At 36.6% G+C, this 21,556-nt stretch overlaps 1 protein-coding gene across 14 annotated transcripts in view; it reads right to left on the bottom strand.

Annotated features, from left to right (window-relative positions):
• The window catches only part of PAM (peptidylglycine alpha-amidating monooxygenase), a 280,942-nt gene that overhangs the window by 161,502 nt on the left and 97,884 nt on the right, over window positions 1-21,556 (bottom strand). The gene's annotated exons all lie outside the window — the stretch shown is intronic.

The following is a 21,556-nucleotide window of genomic DNA, read 5'->3' as shown; positions in this document are numbered from 1 at the left end:
GTCCTGCAGTCATTTAGCAAGGTGGGGATTTCTGTCCTAACTTACGGAGTAAGTTCGAGATGAGGGCCTGAACTTAAAGGCTATCTCCATAATATGCCAATTCAAAAATTAATAAACTCTCTTCTTCCTCTTCAGTGAAGTTTTTGAGGAACTGGTTTGAAACTAATATCCCAGACTTGACTAAATTTCAAAAGTCTGTTTGTTTTTTTAATAAAGTATGAATCACTGGCTGACTTAAGTACTGAAAGATCTTTCCATTACCTTTGTAATGCTTCCTTTGTGGGTCTGTGCATTATTATTTTCTGCTATTTTCAAGAGGAAGTTGTTATTGAATGAAGGATGGTAGGGTGCCATATTTAAGACCAAATATTCAGGGCCAGGCACTGGGCTTGGATGGATGTGGTCAGAAGGCGGGGATCTGCCTTTCCTTCTTTCTTGCAACTAATCAACATACTTTTTAATGAGAGGTCCTCTTTTGTAGGGATTTTTTTTCCTGTTTATACTTCCACATCCTCAGGCAGAGTTATTCCCGAAGTATTTCAATACATATTTTGTTAAATGCCTCCCTATGACTTCAGAGGCAGGAGTTATTAACTACACATGAACGTGGCTCAGATCCAGAACACGCAGTTACAAAATAAATATCCTCTTTCTTGATAAGTAAAATCTACAGGAAATGTCTAGATTTTCACTCCAAAATTACACTGAACTTTATCTTTTGTGTCGTGTGTTGTTCACATAGAAGCATTTTCTCCCATAGCACAATCAAATTTTCAAGTGATTCTTATGTTTTCCATTTCAAATGTTCAAATACTTATAGTAAAATGCCCATAAACATACCCCTTGCTATAATAAAAGTTTTGGTATCCTTGTCTTTAAGCCTCTCAGCTGTATAATTATAGTACTTAAAGTGGAATCTACAATCATATAATGTTATTGTATAATTGAAAAACTTATGGGAAATTTTCCTAAAGATCGTGAAAGAATGTTAAAACATTCTCTCATTTATATAATTCTGTTCAACTGAGTTTACAGTAACCTAGAGGGCTTCTATAAAATATACACTATACACTGCCCCTTCAATCCATCTCAACTATATAATTTGAAAGCCATTAACAAAAGAAACACAGTTGCTTAAAAACATTTTAATGTTTTTTATTTTGGGGTATACAAGCTATAATAAAATACAGCTTAATCATAACAAGACTATTTGAATTTTTAAATATGCAATTTAGCACTGAAAGAAGTACGATGTACTGAGTAGCTTATATTCAAATATTTTAACTTCTCATCTAAAATAATAACAGTTTTCTTTGATCAGTGTCCCCAAACTCCCCATGAACTATCAATTCACAGCTTCATAATTTTCTTCTGGCTGAAAAGGATCAAAGCATTCTTATGTTTGCTAGAAGTCTTTGATACTGCTGCACAAACAGGTGGTGAATTTATTTCATAGTTATTAAACTATTTCTTGCTGTCTTGAGCTTAGGAAGAAGTGGTTTATTTTAACAAGGTGCTTACAGACTGGCTTTCCCTTCCCCAGTTTTTAATCTTCTTTACAAGGTTTCCCACAGTGATGTGCACTACACCATGGAAATGAAATAAGGGCTGAAAAAAAGATGAGGGCCATGCTCCTCTGGGTGTGAGAGAACACACTGGATGCCGTCCCCGTCGCATCACTCCAAGGAAGTGAGGCCCAAGCATGCCCAGTAGATCTTGCTCACCTTCTATCTCCATTACTGAAGTTATATGACCTAACCTTGAGTTTTATCATTAAAAAAAGTTGAATTTTTAATAACAATTATCATTGAAGAGTTAGGGGGAAAAAAAGCATTGAAACCCACCAACTTAAACACTCTTTCTAACATTAAAAGTAAGAGCAAAAATAGTCATTCTATACATGATACAAAGGATAATGAGAGATTACTACAAGCAACTATATGTCAATAAAATGGACAACCTGGAAAAAAATGGACAAATTCTTATAAAAGCACAACCTTCCAAGACTGACCCAGGAAGAAATAGAAAATATAAACAGACCAATCACAAGCACTGAAATTGAAACTGTGATTAAAAATCTTCCAACAAACAAAAGCCCAGGAATAGATGGCTTCACAGGCGACTTCTATCAACATTTAGAGAAGAGCTAACACCCATCCTTCTCAAACTCTTCCAAAATATAGCAGAGATAGGAACACTCCCAAACTCATTCTATGAGGCCACCATCACCCCGATACCAAAACCAGACAAAGACGTCACAGAAAAAGAAAACTACAGGCCAATATCACTGATGAACATAGATGCGAAAATCCTCAACAGAATACTAGCAACAGAACCCAACAGCACATTAAACGGATCATACACCATGATCAAGTGGAGTTTATCCAAGGAATGCAAGGATTCTTCAATATACACAAATCAAACAATGTGATACACCATATTAAAAAATTGAAGGATAAAAACCATATGATAACCTCAATAGATGTAGAAAAAGCTTTTGACAAAATTCAACACCCATTTACGATAAAATCCCTCCAGAAAGTAGGCATAGAGGGAACTTACCTCAACATAATAAAGACTATATATGACAAACCCACAGCCAACATCATTCTCAATGGTGAAAAACTGAAACCATTTCCACTAAGATCAGGAACAAGACAAGGTTGCCCACTCTCACCACTATTATTCAACATAGTTTTGGAACTTTTAGCCACAGCAATCAAGAAGAAAAAGAAAAAAAAGGAATCCAAATCGGAAAAGAAGCAAAACTGTCACTGTTTGCAGATGACATGTTATTATACGTAGAGAATTCTAAAGATGCCACCAGAAAACTACTAGAAATAATCAATGAATTTGGTAGAGTAGTGGGACACAAAATTAATGCACAGAAATCTCTTGCATTCCTATACACTAATGATGAAAAATCTGAAAGAGAAATTAAGGAAACACTCCCATTTACCATCGCAACAAAAAGAATAAAATACCTAGGAACAAACCTACCTAAGGAGACAAAAGACCTGTATGCAGAAAACTATAAGACACTGATGAAAGAAATTAAAGATGATACCAACAGATGAAGAGATATACCATGTTCTTGGATTAGAAGAATCCACATTGTGAAAATGACTATACTACCCAAAGCAATCTACAGATTCAACACAATCCCTATCAAACTACCAAATGGCATTTTTCACAGAACTAGAACAAAAAAATTCACAATTTGTATGGAAACACAAAAGACCCCTAATAACCAAAGCAACCTTGAGAAAGCAAAATGGAGCTGGAAGAATCAGGCTCCCGGACTTTAGACTATGCTACAAAGCTACAGTAATCAAGACAGTATGATACTGGCACAAAAACGGAAATATAGATCAACGGAACAGGACAGAAAGCCCAGAGATAAACCCTCGCCACCTATGGTCAACTAATCTATGTCAAAGGAGGCAAGGATATACAATGGAGAAAAGACAGTCTCTTCAATAAGTGGTGCTGGGAAAACTGGACAGCTCCATGTAAAAGAATGAAATTAGAACACTCCCTAACACCATACACACAAATAAACTCAAAATGGATTAAAGACCTAAAGTAAGGCCAGACACAATCAAACTCTTAGAAGAAAACATAGGCAGAACCCTCTATGACATAAATCACAGCAAGATCCTTTTTGACCAACCTCCTAGAGAAAGGGAAATAAAAACAAAAATAAACAGATGAGATCTAATGAAACTGAAAAGCGTTTGCACAGCAAAGGAAACTATAAACAAGATGAAAAGACAACCCTCAGAATGGGAGAAAATGTTTGCAAATGAAGCAACTGACAAAGGATTAATCTCCCAAATATACAAGCAGCTCATGCAGCTCAATATCAAAAAAGCAAACAACCCAATCCAAAAATGGCCAGAAGACCTAAATATACATTTCTCCAAAGAATATATACAGATTGTCAACAAACACAAGAAAGGATGCTCAACATCACTCATCATTAGAGAAATGCAAATCAGAACTACAACGAGGTATCACCTCACACTGGTCAGAATGGCCATCATCAAAAAGTCTACAAACAATAAATGCTGGAGAGGGTGTGGAGAAAAGGGAACCCTCTTGCAGTGTTGGTGGGAATGTAAATTGATACAGCCACTATGGAGAACAGTTTGGAGGTTCCTTAAAAAGCTAAAAATAGAACTACCACATGACCCAGCAATCCCACTACTGGGCATATACCCTGAGAAAACCATAATTCAAAAAGAGTAATGTACCACAATGTTCATTGCAGCACTATTTACAATAGCCAGGTCATGGAAACAACCTAAATGTCCATCGACAGATGAATGGATAAAGAAGATGTGGCACATATATACAATGAAATATTACTCCACCATAAAAAGGAATGAAATTGAGTCATTTGTAGTGAGGTGAATGGACCTAGAGTCTGTCATACAGAGTGAAGTAAGTCAGAAAGAAAAAAACAAATACCGTATGCTAACACATATATATGGAATCTGAAAAGAAAAAGAAAAATGTTTCTGAAGAATCTAGGGGCAGGACAGGAATAAAGACGCAGCCATAAAGAATGGAATTGAGGACACGGGGTGGGGGGAAGGGTAAGCTGGGACAAAGTGAGAGAGTGGCATGGACATATATACACAACCAAAGATTAAACTGATAGCTAGTGGGAAGCAACTGCATAGCACAGGGAGACCAGCTTGGTGCTTTATGACCACCTAGAGGGGTGGGATAGGGACGGTGGGAGGGAGATGCAAGAGGGAGGGGATATGGGGATATACGTATATGTATAGCTGATTCACTCTGTTATACAGCAGAAACTAACACAACAATATAAAGCAATTATGCTCCAATAAAGATGTTAAAAACATACAATAAAAAACAAAAAAACAGTAATTCTGTCATTCAGCAAAAATAGAACTAAAATCTTAACCTATATCATTTGAAATATGTGCCACTAATCGGGAATAACAATTTATGTTTCAAGGGAATTACCACTGTTACGTCAAGATTATTACGAAATATTTACTGGGTACCAGCACTGACAGGTATTTTATGTCATGGCTCAAGTTTGTGTTGCACGACTTAAGGAAACTATATAGAGGCAGATTTGTAGAACTAACAGCCCAAAGAAATTAGCAGTGGAGGTAAATAACACACATTCATATTCCAAAAGCAGTTAGACATTTTCTTAGAACAAACAAATATAAAATGTCTAGGTGCTTGGGATTTAAATAAGACAAACGGATTCTTATTAGTAATACTTGCCTATGTCTTTATAGGAGTATTGACAAGAAATGTACCTTATTGTTGCTAAAGCATTTTAAAGATGAAATGTGCTCTATGACTACTAAGTACTACACAAATACTAACTGTTAAATGAGTAATCAGTTTTGCTACTCTTTACTTGATTCTACTGAATTTAATATTTATTCCTAAATAGAGGAATTATGTGAATTATCTTATTGGAAGATGATTCTTTTGAAAATCATTTTTTTTAGTTTTTGAAATGGAATTTTTAAAGTCAGTATATATGCATTAATTTTACTTTTTAAAAGTTTTGCTTCCCATTATGATGAATTTCTATTATCATAAGACTAAATCTCTCAAACAGTGAAGAAGTCATGCAGATACCAAAACCTGGATCATTATACAAGTAACTCATGGCAATGTGTAAAATTCTAGTGATAAAGCAAACAATGTACTTTCAGTCCAGTAATTCCACCAAAAGACTGTTACCTCTTTTGAAATGACATATTCCTAAAGATTTGGTAAAAATAGAAATCAAACAGAAAAACAGGACCTTAAGTCTTTAAATATACTATTCATAAAAGTACAAAAGGTGTAGATTTAGTAGTGATTATTTATTGTTACTTAAAAATACATCAAGGTCAACATCAAACCTTTTAAAATTCCTTTAACAAAATAAAACTATAAAATAATCAGTGGTTCCTATAACAGAATATCAGAATATCCTTAAAAGAAGCTGGCCATTTTATCTTTCAATATGATTTTCAGGGAAATTTATGTCTCTATCAGTGCATTCAAAATTAATGGCCCATGCTTGACCAGCTGGTGATTTCCACTATCATAGTGGCCGGCAGATGACTGCTTCGTTGATTCAGGGATGGATACCAACTGGGAAGGCAGCTTCTAGATTGGTCACCCTGGCTTACATCTAGCAAAATACTGTACTGATTACTGCTCTTTTGGCATGGTGGAAATTGTATTCTATTTCATGATTTCTTCATCAATGATTAAAGAAAAGATAAGTTGAATGGCAGAGATGAAAGAATGATATTGTTAAATATGAGTGGAGTTATTCAAACATAATAGAAAAATATGCTTTAAATTATTTGATCAATTAAGTTAAGGTTAAAAAAATAAGGTAAAACTTCTTCCATAAATAATAATATAGCACTAACATATGCTGTCTTTGTTCTAAGTAGGCCACAGATTTGTTTTAAGATATTTAAAAAAATACTATTAACCATTTCATTCCGATTTAGCTGAATTAACATTTTAAGATGGCCTACTTTATTTCTTGCTCCTGAAACTTTGTAATTATCTCCTTCTCTTTTTATAAAATATCAAAAATTTTCTTGCTACCAAAGAGGTCAACATCTTTTATCAGTAAGTTTTATCTTAACCAAATGCTAATTTTCAAATCAGAAAAATAAATGGATTAAGCAGTATTAATTTGCCAAAAAGAATAAAACTGTGATAAAATTTCCCTTTCATTTTGATATTTAAATCACTATCAGTATTACATTATAATGAGGTAAAGGTTCATTAAGGCAGCCTTTGTTATGTAAAAACACAACACACTAGAGGGGAAATTCTTTATTGAGTTACAATTATCCTCCAAGGTATACAGCAAATGAGATATCATTAAAATATTTTAGTTTAATTATGCAATGTGTTCCAATACATAATCAAAATACATATGCACACAACCTAAGCATTTTACTCACTTCTGAAACCTGAATTTTTCTCCTAATGAGAAAGTCAACATTAATAAAATTATAGAAAAAGTCTAAGGAGAAGCAATCACACTTTTATGCACATAAAACAGTATTTCCTAAACTAATTGGAGAGGGCATCTGATTACTGAGCAGAATTCTCCCCACACATACAGTTTCAGTTTCTCTCAATCCTACATTCCTATTGCTCCACACCAATCCAATCAGTACATTATTCTGCTTTTTGCTTTCCCCCAAATGAAACCCGATATTTTGAGTTGCCTGTCCCCTCACATTTTCCCCACAAATTAATTTATTTGAATCTGAGACTTAATGGTAGTCAATGGTTACTCCTGCTTTTCTTTCTACCCGTACATTTCTTTTTTCTCTATTCTTCCTATCAAAATTTCCCAAGCGTATGATTTGTGTAGGGCACCGTATCTGCTGTAACAGAGACACACCTCAGTTGCCCGCAGCTGGGTGGCACAGGAGTACTGTGCACTCAATGGCCATGTGACTTCTTCTAACCAATGAAAGGCGGACAGAAGTGAATTGTGTCAATCCAAGCTGACGTTTCAAAAGCCATTGCTAGTTAACCACACTCAGTTTTCCTGTTTCTTTCTATGTTACCCGTGTGTCTTCTACTCAGTGACTGGTGATGTTCAGAGAGACTACTTCCATCAGCCTGAATCCAAACACTCCCTGAGGAAGGCAGAAGGCAAAAGAAGGAACAGTCCCCCTCACAGGGACTTGAATTTAGAAACTGTCCAAAGATGTACATGAAAAGACAATGTTAAAGCAGAAGAACTAGATAACTCTAATGGGCAAATTCAATTACTTCCCAGCTACTCAGCGGGATGGAGGGTTATGAAGTTTATACGAGTTACAGAGAAAAAAGGTTGTATATTTCAATATACACTCCCATGCCTACACCTACCCAAGGCATTATGTTTGTGGAAGCCTCATATTCATTGCCACTTAGGAAAAAAAGCTCCTTTTTCTTTTTTTCTTTAAATCCAGTGAGAGTGGAGCATCATCCTACCTGTTCCAACATGACATACTCAATAAATATTAAGCAAATGCATGGGAGCAAGGGATGCAAAGAAATACATCACACAGTTCTCCAGGGTCTCACAGTAAAGTTTAAGAAGAACTATACATACCAAATTTGGATATACATAAAGTTTTAGAAAAAGAAAATAAACTTTTTAAAAAGAATTTTTAAATCAAAGTACTGTAGTATGTACACATAGTTAAAAGTCAAATAGTACTAAGATCCTACAATGAAAACAGCAGTCTTTGCCCAACTACCACAAGTCCTACTCATCACATATAACACTTTGGCGCTCTTTTAGCAGACTATTCTGGTATTTACCTTCATTTTTCCAAATGTGTTGATGTTCTCATTGACCAATTCACAGATCTATTCATTATCTATTGGCTTCCTACTTTCGAAGATGAGGACTAAGTCTCTTACAGTCCCTTCCAATCCCACCAGCATTCCAAAAGACACGCCACAATTTTTAGTAAAATCAATATTTAAATTGTTAAAGCTATATAAACACTGTTTCCCACTGAACCAAGTAACTGTCTTATGATTGTTAACTTTCTTGTATACCTTTTTATTTTTATGGAGTTCAGGAACTAGAGCATGGTTCCTGAACCATGCGTGGAATATCTTTATTTTAGCATCATCCTTCATTGTGTTTGGCTGAATATAGATTTACAAGATGAAAATCACTCCTAAGAATTTAAAAGGTATTACTCCTCTATCTTCTTTCTTATAATCCTGTTGTTGAGAATTCAGGTACCATTCTGATTTTTCAGACTTTATTACTAATCTCTCTCAATACCTCCCCAGTCTGGAAGCTTTAAAATATTTCTCTTTAGCTTTCTGTTCTGAATTTTTACTGATGTTCCCTAATATGAGTCTTTTCTCATTCATTCTCCTGGGCACTGCTCATTCAACTTGCTAGGTCATTTTAATCTAAAGACTTATGAACTACTATGTTGATAAATATTCTTAGATATTTCTTTGATAATTTCTTTTCTTCAATAATCTGGGTTATTTTAAAGAACTTTTTCTACTTTCTAGTTTCAACCTTTTCTATTTTCTCTTCCTTTCTACACTGTTTGTTCCAGCTGAGTTCCTTTTTTTCTTTCTTTTTTTTTTAATTCTCTCTTTCAAGTTAGACATTTCCCTAAGTCCCCCATCCACCTGGGGGTTTTCAATTCTCTAGAGAAGAGTCACCCATATTCTGAAAGGGTGAAGTATGCTGCTAACGTTCAGGGAGCAGGGCAGGGAGAGGGGGCCAGAGGAGACTCCCACATTATTCGCCGATTTTAGCGCCACACAGCATCCCTACTTTGCATGGCACTGGTATCACCAAGGCTTGAAGCTTTCATGTGGTTTTTGAAGCCAAACAGCTTGATTCTCATGGGTCTTTCCTCTCTAGGGCACTTATATGAAACAGCTCCTGCTGTACTAAGTCTGTTATCAGTCCTCTACTTTCCGCTTTCCGAAGATATATTAATCTCTTACTCGCTGTGGAATCTTTCCCTTATATTTGCAAGTTTATAACTTTTAAAATTCTTTTAACATCCTTTTTAGAGGAGGTCAAGAGACAAAATCATGTACCCAATCTGCCACATTGAACCTGAAGTCCCAGAAATACAATTTTAAAGTGGATTATCTGGAGATTATCTAGTCCAATTTCCTCATTTAATAGCTGAGGAAAGAAACAAAGGTAGGTTAAATGCTCTGCTCAAAGTTCCTTCTCCAAATTCAGAGCAGAACCAGGGGTAACATGTCTCCTGCCTATCAGTCCAGTGTTACGATGACTCCTTTCTAAGGAGTCTTTCTAAGACTTTCGTTGACGTCTTTCTAAGAAAAGCATTTTGTTGGCCTTCTGGATGAGAGACAAGAAATACACCACTGAACCATGCATGAATAACATATTTAAAGGGAAAACTAATAACCAGGGAAGTATACACTGAATGCTGTGTGTCAGAAATAATAAGCAACACTCGTTGAGAGAAGGGAAGATCCCTGAGGGTTAGGATGATTTCAAAAGGCTCCATGAAGCAGCTGAGATTTGAATTTGATCTTGCGGCAGGAACTCCAGGTAAGGGGCGACTAAGGGCAGTGTGTTGGCAGAGGATCTATACTGGGAGCAGTGAGGGACTGGTGCCTCACAGACTTTCACCAAGGCTGCTTTCATGAAAGGTAGAAACCTCTCCTGCAACGAGTCCTTTTCCCACCCCGTGTTCTGACAAGCACCCAGGATACGCAAAACACCAGAATCACTGCTTGCTCTTCTGGACTCTGTCCATCTGTACAAGTGAATAAGATGATGTTGACTCTTACTCTCTGAAGTTTGTACTGTGGAATCAATGGATAGTTTTTCATTTTTTATTATAGTTACATTATCTGATAGCCATTTTCAGACTATTCAACCTGAAATTTATGACTCAGCTTCAATATTTCTAGGTATGACACTGTGTTTAAGGACTCAAACAGTAGTTATAGGACAAAAATAGTACTAGATGAGGTAGAATTTTTAAAATTCAACTGAAAGGCACCAAAACATCCATAATTTGGCACTTTTCTTTCTTTCTATGTCATATGCCAAAAGAAAGCAGGAATAAACACTTTAACAATCAATAAAAGTTTCAAATAATGTATTCAATACTCCTCTCTCTCAGGAAAATAACTAAATATTTAACTCTAAATAGTAAGACAGTGGTAAAACGCAGCATCACTTATTTTTGTTGTTGGTATTTCAAGGCAGTTTTCATAACTAAAATATCACTAAACCTCCACTGCTCCCTGACCTTGGCATATACACTGTCTCCTTCAATGGAAAAGGGCCAGTTTCTACTTAATTTCATCAACCTAAGTATAAAGGTGTAACTGGATTTTTCACAATAAAACAATGCTTTCAATTAATGAGGCATAAACAAACAAAAAGCACTTACTCTTTGGCAAAACATTTCCATACATTTTCAGTTTTTTTGCTTATCTAATTCCTTGAAATTGTAAGAATATTTAAGGATTTTAAATATGTGTGCTTTAACGATTTGTTCAGAATTGCAGTGGGGGGGACTTCCCTGGTGGCACAGTGGTTAAGAATCCACCTGCCAATGCAGGGGACATGGGTTCGATCCCTAGTCCAGGAAGATCCCACATGCCTTGGAGCAACTAAGCCCGTGCGCCACAACTATTGAAGCCCGTGTGCCTAGAGCCCGTGTTCCACAACCAGAGAAGCCACCGCAATGAGAAGCCCATGCACCGCAATGAAGAGTAGCCCCTGTTACATAGAATACAATTAGACTGTATTTTGATGAAACTATAATTTAATTGAGAGGAAGAAAGAGATAGATTTTTCAAATCCCTTTAGGTTTAGTAATAGCAGTAGACCTGAGAATCCTATAACTGTGGATTCACTAGTGGTCAAGAAACATTCTTGAATTTGCTCTTGAAGCAAGCTAATTCAAGTCTATGTATCATGTCCAAGTTTGCTCTGACACAGAATTTTCCACCACTCACTCTGATTACAAGCATTTAAAGGAGAACAACAAAACCTATTCTTGTCCTCTTTACCTCAAAGGGATTCTGGGAGGACAAAGGAAGACAACAACCATGAAAGAGCTCTGCATATTTTACTTTTAAAAACTTACTCCCATGAGGATCAATCATACGGAGAGAAAGTGCTCTAAAAAACCAATATACTCTAGCATCAATCTTGCAGTGTCAAAATCTGGTCTGTGTCCACCCGCTGAGCTACTCCAGCACTTTTAAAAGGTCAAAAAGCAAACTAGGAGATAGGAATATCTTGGAGGCTGTTTTTGAAGCAAAATTAGACTAGGTAAGCAAAATCAAAAGCTTGCTTAGCCCAAGAATCCTCTGACTATAGATCTTATATCAATGCTTGAGTCCAGACCCACCCAGTCAAAAACTGATGGGAACGGTACAAGGAACATATGATTTTAAAGTTCTTCAGGTTAAGAAACTCTGCTCTCCAAGTCATTGTTCTTACTGAAGCCTATCTGCTCAGGTCTAGATGGGTCAGGTCAGAGGCAAAGTCAGGAAGCTGTTTCCAGCAGAAAGTCTTCGGGATTTAGGTCACTTTGGGTCTTCCGAAATCTGAGTTTAATTCCTGCAACCCCATAACACAATGTTGTTCAAATTCTAGAATCATCCAGACCTTAAAATGCAGATTCCAGGGTCCACATTTAGTGGACACACTTAGATTCCAATTCAATAACTTTGGTGAAGGCCCTGGATTACGTATTTTCTATTGCAGGTTGGGTGAAGATCAATTTAAAAAAGGATGGCCTAGGAGTTTTGATCACTCTGCAACAGGCAGAGCATTCCAGGGTTTTGCAGAAGTCTGACCATCATCTTAAATTTGATGTATAATGATCCATTCTAGTGACCAGATCCCCAAACCAAAAGGGTCTCCTCAAGGCCATTTGGAACCAAAGTATAACTACTATTCCCAGGTACCTCTCCCTCCTTGATCTTCCTTCCTTGGGTCTTCATTTTCTTGTGCCAACCACATCTACACTGGTCTACAACACAGGGTGTATGTACTGAAGAACCATTTCATTTGTACTCATCTAGGATTCTGTATCTTGTTTCTAAATGTGGTATCAGGATGAGAATAAAAGGCTCAGAGGCTACCATGAGGGCACAGGTGGGGTTTTCATGTATAAGGGAAACGAGATATAGCCGGACAGTGTTCCAGTCACAGTCCTCTGCCCCCACCCCCATCCCCTTCCAACAATGAAACACTAAAATCTCTCAATGTTAGTGCGAATGAAACAGAGCAATATGACAAGAGGCCTCCTGAGCACACGGTAAGTGCACTTCAGTTCTCCCTGACCCCTCCTTAGTCCAGACCACAGTATGTTCAAGGATGCATACGGCCTTTACAACCATCTCCTTGGCAAGAGCAGAAGCTTCATATGGCCTAAAAGGAACATGAAATGTCAGGGGTGTCCCACCTTGCACAATTACAAAAAAAAACCCACTATTTGTTTTGCACAACTTTGCTCATTTTCCATGCAATATGTTTGTTCCCAGAAGACAGAAAACTCTTCTATTAGTTAGTTGAGTGATAATAAGGTAAACTTGGATAATTACCTAACCATCTAAAAATATTTAAAACAAATCAACGTATATCCAAATATAAGTTATGATAGTTGATAAACATAGAAGATGCAGACAATTGACAAAGGACTTGTTAACTAGAAGCCAATTTATATATGTCTACTCTGAATCCAATATTTTTTTTTCTGGAAAATAATATGTTCATTAATGACTTTCATTTGATAAAAATGTGTTCAAATTTCTATTCAAAACCAAAACTATTTTAAGGTGAAGAAAACTGTTTCTGAAACTAAATGACTGAAAATAGAAGCAAAAAGAATTATTATGCATAAAAGTGCTAAATGTCTTTAGTGTAGCATCTACACCATCAATGAACTACACAAGTAGCACTAATTTTCACAAAGGTATACAGTGCTAATTCTCAGCTTTGGGAGTTGGTGAAGACATCACACATTTGTGCTCAAGAAAAATGCCTCTAAAATGTAATAATGGCCTCTCTCTTCCTACCATCTTAAGGTTCCTGCTGCTAGTTATTACTAGGCCTGGTTTTCTTGACTATTTCTGTTATCACAACAGTTCAACAAGAGTAACTGGCTTTTTGGTACTTTGTCAAAATCCTTTGACGTATTGCCAGTGCCATCTGTACAAAAAGGGTCCTTGGCAAAACAAATAAGCTATAGACTAGGAACAAAATGGTCAGTACAATAATCTACTTATATGTTAGTCTTGATAGTAATTAACTGGTTGCTGGCCAACTGCGATGGACTAATTCAATTACCTGCCTGATGATAATGAAGGTGGTATATCCTTACTTCTCCCCTCACCTTCACCTTCATTATCAATGCCCTGCCTTCAAAACATATCTATGCACATAATGTGGACCTGTTAAATTTGTTATGTTCCATGGTCCACGACTACAAGTCTAACCACCACCAAGTACTTCAAAACATAAGCCCTGGCTTACAAGAGGGATTTAATAAAAGCATGTGCTTGGATCAGACACTCATCAATCAATCACCATTTCTAGAAAAGTAAACAGTGGCACACATTCACTGTGCATCAACAGCTACCAAATGTATATACAATGGGCAACATCAACGATATCTCCTAAGGGCCCTGGGGTCCCTTCCAGCTAAGATCCATGATTTTGATTCTGTGGCTCCAGGCAAACAGTTAAAGCTCTAGAAATGTATATCTCTGCCATGGTCATAACATATAAATCAGACAACAGGACTGGAAGACTTTTTATTACAGCATAATAATGGCTCTCATTTCTTGAGCAAGGACCATGTGGTGATGTTCTGCTTCTTCCTTTTTCACTGCTATATCCCTAACATCCAGAACAATGTCAAACAGAGAGCAGGTGCTCAGAAATATTTGTTGAATGAATGGATGGGTGGATGGATGACTGCTTTATTGCCTGACAACATCCTATCACTTAGGCTTTATTATTATCCTTATTATCGAAATGAGAAAACTGATGCATATATGGTTAACTGACATGTCCCAGGTTACTTAGCTATTAAAAGAAAAGCCAGGATTTGAAACCACATTTTATAGGACCAAGTTCTATAAAATGCCAGAGTCTGCCCACTAAACCCACCACATGCACCACTTCTCATAGTGATAGGTCAGCAGAGGGGACTCCTCTCCTCCCTTTCCCAAACGAAAGCTCTTGTTCCTACTGCTCTGAATCACCAGGACACTTTATTTGCACTTCCCTTAGGGGTCTGGTCAATTTCTTCTTTATTTTATTGAAAGGAAGGAGAACTACCATTTATTAATTACCCATCGAGTTCCAAGCACCATGTGGGTACCTTATTCATACCTTGTCATGATCTACTGGCTAGGCATTTTGTTTTATCTCCCATTTCACTTCATGAATGAAGAAAATGAGAGTAAAATCTTTTGTCAGTATTTCCCAAACTTGCCCAATAATAACCTGGGGCGGGGGGTGCTTAAAATAGTAGCAGGCCCTATTCCAAATCTTTTGACTCAGAATGTTCCAGAAAGAAGCCTGGATTTGTCTGACTCCCAAGCTAAGGGTTAACCCTTTTAGGGCAGGACCCATGTGTTTGGCATCTTTGTTCCCTTCATTGTACATACGAGGCCCCAAAAGTGTCTCATCTTTCTAAAACGCAACAGTTTATAAAGTACATTCACGTGATCCCCCAAAATAATCATAAGAAGCAAGCATAACAGATCTCAATACCCTCCTCTTATAGATGGGAAAAGTAAAGAAAAATCAAGTTCTATGGCTCCTGGCTAAAAGAAACAAAAGAGGGAGAAAAAAAGAAGGTTATGTGGAGAGAGAAAGATAGATGATGATTCAAAAACATTTACCCAGTTCTTCTTCTCTTCGGGTATAGCTTTCTTTTGATACATCCAGCAGGAAATCCTCTATATATTCTGCAAATCCCAGCATGAAGCAAGAGGTCTGTCAGGAGGATCATGCAGGCTATTTGTAATAGGCCCCTCAAAAATAGTATTTTTCATTGGTACTAATCAATAAAATCTTCACCATATTCTTATTCTCCCTATTACAGAACCAGTATTCTCTAAGATAAATTCTCAAAATAGGGCATCACGAGAGAATTTACAGGATGTGGTATGTATTTAAAGAAAAGAGCTCTGTAATTCTCTGACCAATTTCAGCTTTGAGTTTCTTTAGGATTTCCACTTAAATAAGTTTTCCTAGAAAAATTTTTCCCCTTATCATCTAAAGCACTCTCACTGGAATAGTCTTAGGAAGTAGTTTAGAGAGTTGAATGATATTAACCTAAATGTAATTTTACTATCTTTAGCTCACTCAAGTAGATAAATTTTCATAGCACAAGGGGTAAAAAATCCAATTTGCTTTTAAATTTTATTGCAAGTTTCCCCCAAATAAACAAAGAATTGAGCACCTTGCACCAACCAAAAAGGAAAAAAAAAGTTTTTATAATAATCCCAGTGAGAGCATGCCCATTCCAAAAAGTGAACTTGCTCTTCTTATTTGGCAAGGAAACCCTGAGAGGGAAAACAACCCTAGAATTTGGAGAAGGGTTTCCTAATATGAAGTGAGATGCTGTGCCCTAAAATCTGAGAACCTTATACCCTTTGAGTGAAGGTTAAGTAAAACTGTGTTTAGGAGCTCAGTAAAGTGGGACTTGGGAGAAAAAGGATCGTCTACCTCTGAGTGATGGAATCAGAGCAACAAAACCAAACACAACCTTTCACCCTTGAAAGATGTGCCCCATGTTAATGTGGGACCCCACTCCCCACCCATAGCTAATTGGCCACTTGACTTAACGGTGCCAATCCAAATCTCTCTCCCTGGGAGTTTGAAAATTGGGAAAATGACAAGATAGCTGAGTTGAAATTCACAAAGAATTAGAGCCAAACTGACATAGGGTAAGTCCAAGCAAAGCCAGGAACAAGCTGAAATGACAAAAGGGTAGAGAAGCTAAAACATCACTTTGCAAATGAAAAGAATGGAGCAGACACAGAGAGAAGTGATAGAAACCAGGCATCACCACATGAGCAACCTTGGCTCCTGACTGTCCTCTTCTATCCCCAAAGTCCTAGCTATATTTACTGACCTATTTGGGAATGTCCAATGCTCTGTCGTTTATATAAACGTTTTTATTTGCGATAATTTGAGTGGGTTCCTATGCCCTGAAACCAAACAGCTTTGACTAAGACAGGCAGCTTCATGGAAGGAGTGACACCTGAGCTAAATATCAGGTGTTCACCAGGTGGCCAATGGAGAGAAAGCATCCCAACTAGAGGAAACAGCTTATAGGTCAATCTTGAGGAAGGAGAAAGCAAGTTGAGTTCTAAGGACTACAATACAGCCAGGAACACTGGAAGGGGGAGGGGCAGGAATGAGGCTGAAGAGAAAGGCAGGAGCCAATGCACAAAGGACCTGTAATCCATGCCAAGGTATTTAGCCTTTATCCTGTAGCTGATGGGATCAGAGGTGTATTGTAGGAGATCATTCTGGCTGTGATGTGGAGGCTGAATGCAGGAGGCTGGGGGCAAGACTGGAGGCAGGAGGCCAGTGAGAAAGTGAGCTTCTCAAGGAGAGATTTGTGTGTCATTAGTTCCACCATCAGAGACTATTCTAAGGGAAGAAAAAAACAAAAACAGCAACAACTTGGTCCTAAGAAGCAAGTCAGCACAACACCCTGTGAAATGAGAGCTTTGCAGCTTGGCCAATGGCAGAGTTGTACATCATTCCACTTTTCATGCCTGATGTTTTAAAGAAGCAATGACAGCCTAAGGGCTTGTTGACCCACGAGCAAACCCACCAGAAAATGTGACCCAGAACATGATATAATACAGATCACAAAAGAAGCTCACACTGTGAAATACCACACAATTTCACACTTCATTTCCCCAGTTCGCATACTCATTTATTAATTTCCCATCATAATATAAAGCCATATCAAGCTTTAGTTACTTCAGGAAACATGGCACCTTTCATAAAGCCTGATAAAAGCATTAATAATTTAAGGATGACTTTGAAAGAAGGGCATCTGAACCTCTCTGGCACAATGTTTTTGTTCTATTCAGAAATACAAAAGGGAAACCTGCATACCCCTGAATAAATGGAAGCTGTGAATGTTCTGATCTTAATTAGTTTAGATAACAGGACAAATCAAATCCCCAAATACTTAAATGGATGGAAATGGAGCTGTCAGGCCTGATGACAGTGTAGGCTGTGGTCACAATAAACTTCCTACCTTATCAGTAATTTCTCTTACACATGAATGAAGAAAGTAGACATCGCATGCACGACAAACAGCTGTTATAATTGCAACTGACTGCAAAGCACCAATTTAACTTTTTATACTTTGACTCTAGTTTTTCTCTTTCCACTCAAAATGCCTGTCAACTGTCTTCACTTATGGATGAGATTGCCAGGCTTAAGCTACACTCCAACAATGGATCCCTTTCTCTCTCATTCCATTTGCTGTTGGAGTGCAGGATCCTAACCACATCTGAAATGCTGTTTGTTGTAAGGTATTCTTTTAGTTACAAACAGCTATGTTAGAAGTCCCTTTCATCCTTGCTGCTCAGTGAGTGGTCCACGGATCACAGCTTTAGCATCACCTGGGAGCTTATTAGAAACAGGCAGTCTCGGGCCCAACCCAAGACTGAATTAGAATCTGCATTTTATCAAAATCTCCAGGTGGTCTTGTGATGATGAGAGGCACTGCTAGATATTTTTGGAAAACACAGTTGAGAAGAGTTTGACTAGAACCTAAGATCGGATCTCAATTTTCTTTGCTAGTCTGGAGAAGTGGCTTCCAAAGCCTGCATGTAAAAATTACTGCCATTTACCTTGAGTGGGACCTTCTAGGAAGATGGCAAGTGCTGTGCAAATACAGACAAGTCTGAAAGTCAGAGAGATCTGAGTTCAAATCTAAGCTCTGCTACTCATAGGCTGTGGGACTCTGGGCAAGTTACCTAAACACACTGTTGAGTCTTTTGTCCCTTTTCACTTAGTTGAGAAAAAACCACTAGGTTTTTGTTCGCTATTGTTCCTTTTTTTTTTTTAAGATCACTGTAGACTCACTTATACAGAGTTCCTATATACCCTTCACCCAGTTTCCCCTGATGGTAACATCTTGCAAAACTCTAATACAATAGTACAACAAGGAAATATGTTCTCCCTCTCTTATAAGTTTGTCATTTCAAGCATGTTATAAAAGCAGGATCTTATAGTGGGTAATCTTCTAGACTGGCTTTTCACTTAGCATAATGCCCTTGGGATCCATCCAAGGTGTTTCATGTAACAATAGTTCATTCTTTTGTACTGCAGAGTCTTATTTCATAGTATAGATGTACTACAGTTTGTATAACTATTCACCTTTCGCAGGACATTTACATTGTTTCCAGTTTTAGGCTTCTACAAATAATGCTGCTATGAGTAAGCATGTACAGGTTTTTGTGTGAACATAAATTTCTATTTCTCTGGGATAAATGCTCAAGAATGTAATAACAGGGTCACATGATAATTTTGTGAAAATGTCCTACTCTTTCCCAAAGTGACTACACCACTTTACATTCCCACTAGCAATGTAAGAGTGATCCAGTTCTCCACATCCCTACCAATATTTGAGGTTATCACTAATTTTTAATTTTAGCCAGTGTGATAGGTATGTAGTATTTTCTCATTGTGCTTTTAATTTGCATTTCCCAAGTGGGTAGTGATGTTGAGCATCTTTTCATGTGCCTATTTGCCATCTATCTTTTCAGTGAAATGTCCATTCATGTCTTTTTTCCATTCTCTAATTGGATTGCTTGTTTTAACCACAATTTTGTGAGCTTTTGTGAATTTGAGAGCTCGTCAGATAATGTGGTTTGCAGCTATTTTCTTCCAGTATGTAGCATGTCTTTACATCTTCTTCACAGGGAGTTTCGTGGAGCAAAGTTTTTAGATTTGATGAGGTCCAATTTATCAATTTTTCCTTTTATGGATTGAGATTTTAATGTCAAGTCTAAGAACTTTTTGCCTAGTTCTGAAGATTTTCTCATTTTTTGCTAAGTTTTCGAGTTTTATGTCTTACATTTAACTCTGTGATACATTTTGAGTTAATTTTTGTATAAGGTGTGAGGTTTAGGTTTTTATTTTTATTTTATTGCTTTTGAATGCCCATTTGCTTGGACCATTCATTTTGAGATGCACCCTAACTTAACAGTAACTTTGCAAAGAGAAAAAATCAAGTCATCACACTAATTGTACATATCAAATATAAGAAACCACAGTTCTAGAAACTAGAACCACCTAAAACCTAGTATCACTATGCATATCCAATGGAGAAATTATGTCTGGCTCAGAGTCTGACTCATAAAAGTCATTCAATAAGCCTGTGCATTAATTGTTTGCTTTTTCTCACATTTGTAATTGTTTTGATTTAATAAATAATGATTAAATCATTACATTGTTGTTGTTGCCTTAAAATAATATAGCAATACTTGGAGTAAATTGTGGCAGACCACATCACACAACACTCCACATCAATCCCATTTACTTAAATAAAGTAACTTCTTTTAACAAATTTACATGTGTTCTTTAGTCCCTTTCAATGCATTTACATATATGTGAATATACATATACATAAATTTAGGTTGTATTTTGTGAAATTAAATGATCAATATTTTACCCTCTGTGTTTTTCTCCCATTTTTAAGTCCTTCCCCCACCCTGAGGTTAGTTGAATCATGACTTAATTTTTGTCAGTAATTTTTTAATCCATCAGGAATATATTTTTGTGTATTGCATGCAATAGGAGTCAAGTTTTATTTTTCACAAATAATTACCCAATTTGGGGTATGAATGAATGAAATATTATCTAGACAGTCTTGACACATGCTATGTACCTATATAAATTTAAGCATATTTTCCAGATGTTTATTCTTTTTCATTGACTTAACTATCATTTTTATTGTCAGATTTTAACTTTAGATATCTGACAGTTCAAGTTCTCCTTGTCTTATTTGTCAATATTTTGTTAGATACTATTATTTCTGCTTATTTTTCAAGACAAATTAATAAATCTATATTTTCAAGTTCAAAAAAACAGTCCTAGTGAGTTTCTGATTATGAGCAAATTTATAAATACTTTTAGGACATGCTCTATATTTTTGCAACTGTTCATTTACACTCCTTAGTAAAGTTATAAAAAGCAGATTAAGAGAAATGGTTGAGAACATTCTCTAAACTTACTTTAAGCATTAAAATTCTCTTTTAACCTTTAAAGCACTTTTAAGTTTTTACGTACACACAACAAAACTGACACAGTCTTCAAAGGACAGAAGAACCATGGACTGTGCATGTTCTGATAAGTACTTAGTTCTGATTAAAAAAAAGAAAAGAGGAAATAATGATTCTTATGCTACAACGTGGAGAAACAACACTGTGTGTGTGTGTGTGTGTGTGTGTGTGTGTGTGTTTGTAGGAGTTTGAGGGTGAGCAGATGGAGAGAGTAGAAAAAGCAAGCCTTGCTTCTGGGCCCTAGAATATATAAATAAACAGTATGTTATTACTCCAAGTGCAGAGGACAACTGTCATAATAAGTGCAAATTGAAACCATTTAATCTGGGAAAAAGAGTTCGTATAAACCCAGTAATTATGCTGAGTACAATTTGTTAGCATGAGTTGCCCGAAAGAATTAGGTAATTTCACTCTAAATAACTGAATTTTAATGAAGCTTATTGTGTGTTATTTCTTATTTCTATCCTAGTTTGTTTACTATTCACAATGACAAAATTGTCTTAAAAAAAAAAACAGCTCAATGACAGACACTATTCCTATACTGAAAGGGACAAGGTAAAATCAAGTAAAGAATATGTTTCTTCTAACTTTCCAACAATTAAACTAGTTTAATTAGTGAAAATGTGCTCCTGTAACGAAAACCACTAGCCTTATAATATCCCTTCCCCCCTACCACCTTCATCACAAGAATCTAATTTTTAGTTGGTCATAA

This window comes from Neophocaena asiaeorientalis, unplaced genomic scaffold, assembly GCF_003031525.2.
Source record: "Neophocaena asiaeorientalis asiaeorientalis breed wild unplaced genomic scaffold, Neophocaena_asiaeorientalis_V1.1 scaffold146, whole genome shotgun sequence".
NCBI classification, from domain to species: Eukaryota; Metazoa; Chordata; class Mammalia; order Artiodactyla; family Phocoenidae; genus Neophocaena; species Neophocaena asiaeorientalis.
This window is presented reverse-complemented; position numbering and strand designations above follow the sequence as displayed.